Source organism: Tenrec ecaudatus, chromosome 3 (assembly GCF_050624435.1).
Source record: "Tenrec ecaudatus isolate mTenEca1 chromosome 3, mTenEca1.hap1, whole genome shotgun sequence".
Lineage (NCBI taxonomy): Eukaryota > Metazoa > Chordata > Mammalia > Afrosoricida > Tenrecidae > Tenrec > Tenrec ecaudatus.
In genome coordinates, this window is record NC_134532.1 from 171629089 (window position 1) to 171637393 (window position 8305).

Consider the following 8305-nt stretch of genomic DNA (forward strand, 5'->3'; position numbering starts at 1 on the left):
ACGTGTCTCAATCGAACTGAGATTTTGAGGAAATAGTTAAGGTTGGGAGAAATTATAGCATGACACTTATAGATACAAACACGTGGGTAGATCGATTGTTTATAAAACCGTTATGTTTCATTTCATGGTCATGTAATGTTACCATCTGGACACAGGAGATTCCAAGGAGTTCACAATTTAGAGCTAAACTCAAAATATTAAAAGCAGCCTAGATATCAGAAAAGTTGAAGCAAAGATAACGGTATAATATAAGCTGCCACTTCCCTGAATTATTGAAAACATAATCCTGGCTAATTACACCCCACAAAAGCTGCCACCACATCATCTTCCACGCTTGGAGACCCCATGTGTGTCAGAGGAAAGCGTTGATCCATTAGGTTCTTGAGGGCCAATTTTATCGGAAATAGGTGGTCAAGTCTTGTCTCTGAGATATCTTTGGGAGAACTTGATTAGCAGTCAAGTGCATTCACTATTTTTTGCACTATCCAGAATATGATTACATTGTGTAACGCACTTAGACTGGACATTTTAAAATAAAAAAAATGTGCTCTAGGGTCAAGGAGGTTCTAGAGACTTCATCATACACACTTTGGATGTGTTGTCAGCAGAGACCAGTCCCTGGAGAAGGCCATCATGCTTGCTAAAATAGGAAGGCACTGATAAAGAGTAAGGCCCTCGGTGAGATAGATTGGCACAGTATCTGCAAGAACGGGCTCAAGTATATGAATAACTACAAGGAGGGTCCAGGACTGGGTAGGGTTTTGTTCTGCTGTGCATAAGGTCGCTAGGGGGTGGAAAGGACTCTATGGCACCTAACAACAACAACAACATTCGCTTTATTAATACCTCTATCAAAATGTCTTATTTTAATTTCACAGGACCAGGCACAAATATTCACACCTTTCAGTTTGTTTCTTACTATTTGTATAGTGTAATCTCTAACTAATAACTGTTCACCTTCTTTGTGAGTCTGGTTGAATTATTCAAAACAAGGAGTTTATGAGGACCTACTGTTTTTATTCCATATTTATTTTCAAAAAGTTTAAATATAGGGGAGTTGAAAGCATTTTATAGTAGCCCCCCTGACATGCCTACCACCTATATGGCACAATTACCATCTTAGTCTATACCTCACTTCTATTTAGTCAATTCTTTATCTGCAACAATCCAATTTCTGTGATGCATTTCCCTCTAAGTTTTATTTTATTGTTGAGGATGTATAGAATAGAACACACACCACCTCATCTGTTTCTAAGCACAATGAATGTTCTCGATGCCATTCTTGGGTCGTGCAACTGTTCTTATCCTCTTTCACTTGGTTGTCCCACTCTCATTAGCATAAATTTGCTGCACAGAGAAGTTTCGTTTAAAAAAATTTAAACCGTTTTATTGGGAGCTCTTGCAGATATCATAACATTCCATAGTTGAATCACATCAGGCAATATTGTACAATTGCTACTACAATCCGTTTCAAAACATTCAATGAAGGGGGAAGTGCAGAGTGGAGACCCAAGGCTCAAGTGTTGGCCAATGGAGATCCCCTTATAGAGGGTTTTAGGAGAGGAGATGGGTTAATTAGGGTACGAAGTAGTACCGATGAAGAACACAGCTTTCCCCCAGATCCTGGATGCTTCCTCCCACCAACTACCATGATCTGAATTCTACCTTGCAGGGCTGGATAGGGCAGAGGTTGTACACTGGTACATATGGGAGCTGGAGTCACAGGGAATCCAGGGTGGATGATACCTTCAGGACCATTGGTGTGAGGGGCGATGCTGGGAGAGTGGAGGGTGAGTGGGTTGGAAAGGGGGAACTGATTACAAGGATCCACATGTGACCTCCTCCCTGGGAGAGGGACGGCAGAGAAGGGGGGGGGGGAGGGAGACTCCGGATAGGGCAAGAAATGACAAAATAACGATGTATAAATTACCAAGGGCACATGAGGGAGGGGGGAGCGGGGAGGAAGGGGAAAAAAAAGAGGACCTGATGCAAAGGGCTTAAGTGGAGAGCAAATGCTTTGAGAATGATTGGGGCAGGGAATGTATGGATGTGCTTTATACAACTGATGTACGTATATGTATGGATTGTGATAAGAGTTGTATGAGTCCCCAATAAAATGTAAAAAAAAGAAAAGAGGAGAAAAAAAAGAAAATGATTAGGGCAAAGAATGTACAGGTGTGCTTTATACAATTGATGTATGTATATGTATGGACTGTGATAAGAGTTGTATGAGCCCCTAATAAATTGTTTCAAAAAAAGATTATAAACAAATAAAAAAAAGAATTAAAAAAAATAAAGAACTGGAGGATAGTTATGTGGTTCATCAGTGCTATACTGCACCCTGGATTTATCATCCCTTCCATGTGGCCCTTCTGGGAGGGGCTGTCCAACGATCTTACAGGTGGATTTGGCATTTCCACTATATCCACACCCCTTCACATCTACATGGTTGCTTATTTTTGAACTTTTGATACCTCTTCCCATCGACACCCCATGACCACACAGAATGCTGTGCTTCCTCCATGTGGGCTTTGTTGCTTCCCTGCTATAGGAAACCATCTGTTTAACTACAATTCTCCAAGACCCCAGACTTACATCTTTTAATAGCCAGGCACCATCAGCCCTCATTACCATACACACCTGCACCCACCTTGTGAGTTTCATACAATGTCACATTATTAGAACAAATTGTTCTTGTACTGAGATAAAATTTAAGTTGAGGCCCAAAGTCCATCTGTTTCCTTGTTGCAATTGCTTATATATACATATATAACCAAGTGCACAAACACACACACATACACACACCCCCACACACATTTTTCCCTTCTTTTTTTCCTGCTGTGCCATTATCATGTTTATCCATCATTCACTTAATACAACTTGATTGGTCAAATATGACCACAAAAACTACACTTTCCACATCATCAATTTAGAGCATTTACTATTCCCCTGGCCTCCTTGTAAGTAATCCCCAAGCAGTTCAGATGGGGTACCAAGTGCTGCCCCTGAGTCAGAAGTCCACAGTCGGGGATATTTGGGGACTTTGTGGCTTTGCTCGCAGCACTGGTCTGTTGCGCTCCCCTCTTGATTTGCCCCCACGGGTGTGCGTCAGACCACCTGCTCTCCCGGAGCTGTATCTTCAGGCTTGTCTTCTGCAGTGCTGTCATCTTAAGGAGAGGATGATATCGCATTTAACTGAGGCTAGTACTGCAGTCATCTCTGGGAATAAGCAGCAACATCTTTCCCAAAGATTGGCACTCAGAATGAGATTCTACTCTTGCTCTCCCTTTCACAGAGAAGTTCTTCTTTTTTTAAAAATCATTTTATTGGGGGCTCCTAAAACTCTTATCACAATCCGTACATCCAACCATTGTGTGTTAAGCACATTTGTACATTTGTGGCCATCATCATTTTCAAAACTTTTGCTTTTTACTTGAGCCCTTGGTATCAGCTCTTCATTTCCCCCTCCCGCCCCATCCTTCCTCCCTCCCGCACCCTTGATAATTTATTAATTATTATTATTTTGTCATGTATTATACTGTCTGATGTCTCCTTTCACCCACTTTTCTGTTGTCTGTCCCCCAGGAGGGGGTTGTATGTAGATCCTTGTGATCGGTTCCCCTTTCTACCCCACCTTCCCTCCACCCTCCCAGTATCGCCACTCTCACCACTGGTCCTGAGCAGTTCATCTGTCCTGGATTCCCTGTGTTTCCAGTTCCTATCTGTACCCAGTGTACATCATCTGGTCCAGCTGGATTTGTAAGGTAGAATTGGGATCATGATAGTGTGTGTGTGGAGGGAGGCGGGGGAAGGAAGCACTAAAAACTAGAGGAAAGTTGTATGTTTCATTGGTGCTATACTGCACCCCAACTGGTTCATCTCCTCCCCACACACTTTCTGTAAGTGGATGTCCAGTTGCCTACAGATGGGCTTTGGATCCCCACTCCACACTCCCCCTCGATCGCAATGATATGATTTTTTTTGTTATTTGATGCCTGATATCTGATCTATTGACGCCTCGTGATCACACAGGCTGGTGTGCTTCTTCCATGTGGGCTTTGTTGCTTCTCAGCTAGATGGCCGCTTGTTTATCTTCAAGCTTTTAAGACCCCAGATGCTATATCTTTTGATAGCCGGGCAACATCAGCTTTCTTCATCACATTTGCGTATGCACCTGCTTTGTCTTCAGCGATCGTTTTGGGAAGGTGAGCATCATGGAATGTCAGTTTAATAGAACCAAGTGTTCTTGCATTGACCAAGTACTTGAGTGGAGGCCCAATGTCCATCTGCTACCTTAATACTAAACCATAAATATATGTATATAGATCTATTTCCCCATAATTAGATATACGTATAATTACATATGTACATGCCTGTATTTAGACCTCTATGTATGCCCCTTGCCTCCTAGTTCTTTCCTCTATTTGCTTTTACTTTCCTCTTGTCTACTATCATGCTCAGCCATCATTTGGGTTTCAGTAATTCCTCACAGAGAAGTTCCTATCTGGTCTTTTAACTTACTTTTTCCAGTTGGATCCTCTATAAATAGTTATTTAAAGAGAATAATGCACTGGACAGACGTTTTTTTATTAGTTCTAAGTTGTTGGTTCCGACTGCTAGCTACCCTGTGTACACCAGAACAAACACTGCCTCAGGGTTCAGAGGATAATTTTAGTGATGGTTTAAAGATTATCTCAGGGCAATCGTTTTAGCAGTTTATCCACCCTCCATGGCTCCAGACTTTCCCTCTTGAATGCGAATTCTTCTATGGAGTCTCATCACTGGTAGCCAGTCACTGACTAAGTCTTCTGGCTTCATGGCAAGGAATACAGTTATTCCTGGGACCAATTAGTCACATGCCCCCTATCCTCCTGCTCCCGCTCCTGACTCTCCATCTTCCTTTGCTGCCTCAGGCTACTAGGGCTCAACTGTTGCCCTTGGATGGCTTCTTGCAATGAACAGGGAAGCAAATAGAATTGCTAAACACTTTATTAGGCTTGGGTGTCCCATGACACCAGGAATTAAACCTCCACATCAAGATACCAAATCCCGGGAGGGTTTTGGTTGTATATAAGGAGCTTCTAATGCAATTCTTTTTATTTTAGTGTTACCTTTGGGGGAATAGCTGTAAATATATCTATCACACAGATTTTTGCCAATGTAGTTTTTTACAGATGAACAGTGTGTTGGCAGCAGCTACAGTCATTGCTATGCAACCCTGTCCTTACTCAAGGTGACTCTCCCATCACTATTAGCTTCCCTTCCCCCTCCTTCCTGTGCCTGGTAACAGCCAATAAACTTTGGTCTCTATATTTTTTATGCATTTTAAGGATAATTGCCGATATTAGTATATGTTGCTTCAAACACTTCAGTATGCATATTTTTAAGTAGAGTTGTGAGAGTATTTTAATAGGAAAAATTTAAATGTATTGAGAGAACAATGAAGCCGTAGTGGTGTGATGATTACTCATTGGGCTGTGACCTGCATGGTCTGCTGTTCAAAACCACCAGCAGCTCCGAGGGGGAGAGACTGGGCTTTCTACTCCTACAAAATGTGACCGTTTCAGAAACCCTCAGGCTGCACTATGAGTCAGCATTGGCTTCATGGCAGTGAGTTAGAGAGACAAAGAAAACCCCTGATTCTTGGAGGAGTGGTGGTGGGGAAGACAAAGTTGTCATCTCAACACTTGGATGAATTTCAGTGTATTATATAACTAAGGTTCACCACGACTAAGAAGACAACATATGATGATGATGATAAAAACCAATCTAAGTCCCCGACTTTCACTCGAAGGAAATGGATCTCTAAAACAGTTTATTCCAAAAGACAAGCAGAAGTCGCTTTTTCTGTTCTCTCTCTCTCTTCCTTGTTAAATGCAGCAAATCCTGACAAAGATGGGAGAAAGAAAAGTTTCAACCAACAAAAGCAGCCTCTCTGGTTGTGTCAGCGTTCCGAATCGACACACCAGTCAATGAATTTCAGAATAAGTGAGAGGCTTATTTCTAAAGGCCACTTCTGAGATCTTCTTTTTTACCCCACCCAGTCCCTGCCCACTGCTTCGGAGATCTTAAACCATCAAACCAAGCTCCCTGATACTGACTCTCTTCAGAGTTACAGCAGCCCCCCAGGAAAGAGGAGCGCAGCCCTGTGGGTTTCTGAGGCTGTGAGCCTTTGCTTGAGAAGAGAGCCTCATCTTTCTTCTGCTGAGCGGCTGGCGGTTTCAAACTGCTGACCAGTGCACACGCCACTCTGCCCCAGAGGTGTATCTAAGTTGGGAGAAAGTAGAATTCTGAGCGTTTGTATGGCCAAAAGGAAGCAGAGAAGGCTTCCACTTGATGAGAGAGTGGCTGATTTGGCCCGTTGCCTTCTAAACACATCCGAGCTGGTCTCTACTCTTAGAAGAAAATATTTAATGAGCTTTGGGAATGCCAAGAGGCAAACCATCTTGGTGTCAGTTTTGCTAATTGGATGTCTGACCTAACTGGAGGCATAGAATTCCCTCTGTGCACTTAATGTTCTGTGGGCTTTCACAGAAAATGCAGTCTCCACTCCTTGATTTTCATTCATCATTGAGCATCGAGCATCTCTGGTTACTGTTTTGGATGACCTCTTCCCCCCCTCCCGCTCTGTCTATGGTTGGCCATCCCTGAAAGGATAGCCTTTATTATCCTTATGTTCAGATGCAAGGACCGAGGATCAGACATTTAAGTGGCTTGCCTGTCCTGGTTTTTGAGGGCTGCTGTAACATGTGAACATGAACAGGGCGACTTAAGGCAACAGACATTTACAATGCCACAGTTCTGCAGGCCAGAGCTCTGAGGTGGAGATGTCTGCAGGGCCACACTCTCTGCGTGCCCTGGGAGGGACTCTGTTCTTTCAGGTTCTGATTGTCGGCGGCATTCCTTTGCCTCGCTTGAATCCTTACTGCTGGGGTCCCCTGGCCTCCATCTTCTCCCATCTGTGTAATCTCCCTCTGCCTTATTCTTTGTTGGGGGCTCTTATAACTCAGTTATATCAAGTGAACGTCTACATATGTTGCCATCATCATTTTCAAGTCATTATCTTTCTACTTGAGCCCTTTGATATCAGCAACTCTTCTTTCCCACCCTCCCCCACCCTGCCACCTTCATGAACCCTTGATAAATTATATATATGTATATGTTCATATCTTATACTGTATAAGATATAAGATAGATGATATATCTTATAAGATATAAGATAAGGGGTCCACTGTATTCCTTCACCTACGTTTCTGTTATTCATCCACCTCAGTGTGTGTGTGTGTGTGTGTGTGTGTGTTATACATCCATCATTGCTATCAGTTTCCCCTTCCTCTGCTTCCCCACCCACCCACCCATCCTCCCCATACCTCATGGTATCCTCTGCCTTATTATTTTTAAGGACACTTGTCATTGGATTTATGGCCTACCTGGATAGCTAAGGGTGATCTCATCTGAGTACCCTTAACTGAATTAGAACCATGAACGCCTCCCACCCCCAAAACAAATAGCGCCCCCAGATTCTGGGGATTACCACATGGACATAGCATTTCAAGGGCACCATTCAACTCAGCGCATTGCCCAAAGCTACACGTACATGAAAAAAAGGGTGTCAAAAACTCTGTACATTCTTAAAGTAAGCAAGTGAACTTGGAAATTTGTCTTTGGTAAATTGATTTTTTTAAAGCAATTTAAATTTGATTATATCTACTTCCATAAAGAGTTACAGTCTCAGAAACCCACAGGGGCAGTGCTACCCTGCCCTTGGGGATGCCACGAGTCCCAATTGACTCGATGGCAGTGAATGTAGCCTATTTTTCTTACAATTTATTTCATCTTGCTGTTGAAATTAGACACAGCAGAATACACACACACACACACATACACACCAGTTTATAGTTTCCAGGAGGTGTACAATTCAGTGACATTGATAACATTTATTTTCATCCATTTTTCCTAGTTCTTCCACCCCCACTAACATAAATTTACTGTCCTCTAAGTTTCCTTTTTAACATTTTGCATTGCTTTTATCAGTTTGATCCCATAGAGATAGTCATTAAAAGAGCATACTCTCAAGGAGTTGGGCTGCTAGCTGCAAGGTCAGCAGTTTGAAACCACCAGCTGCTCCTCAGGAGAAAGGTGGGCTTTCTACTCCTGTGAAGAGTTACAGCCTCGGAAACCCACAGGGGCAGTTCTATTCCCTGGGCATCTCTGGGGACATTGACTTGATGGCAGTGAGTTGCTGTTGTTTCTTTTAAGAAGAGTTCAGGGGATATTTTGGGTTTAAGGTCTAAAGATATTTCAG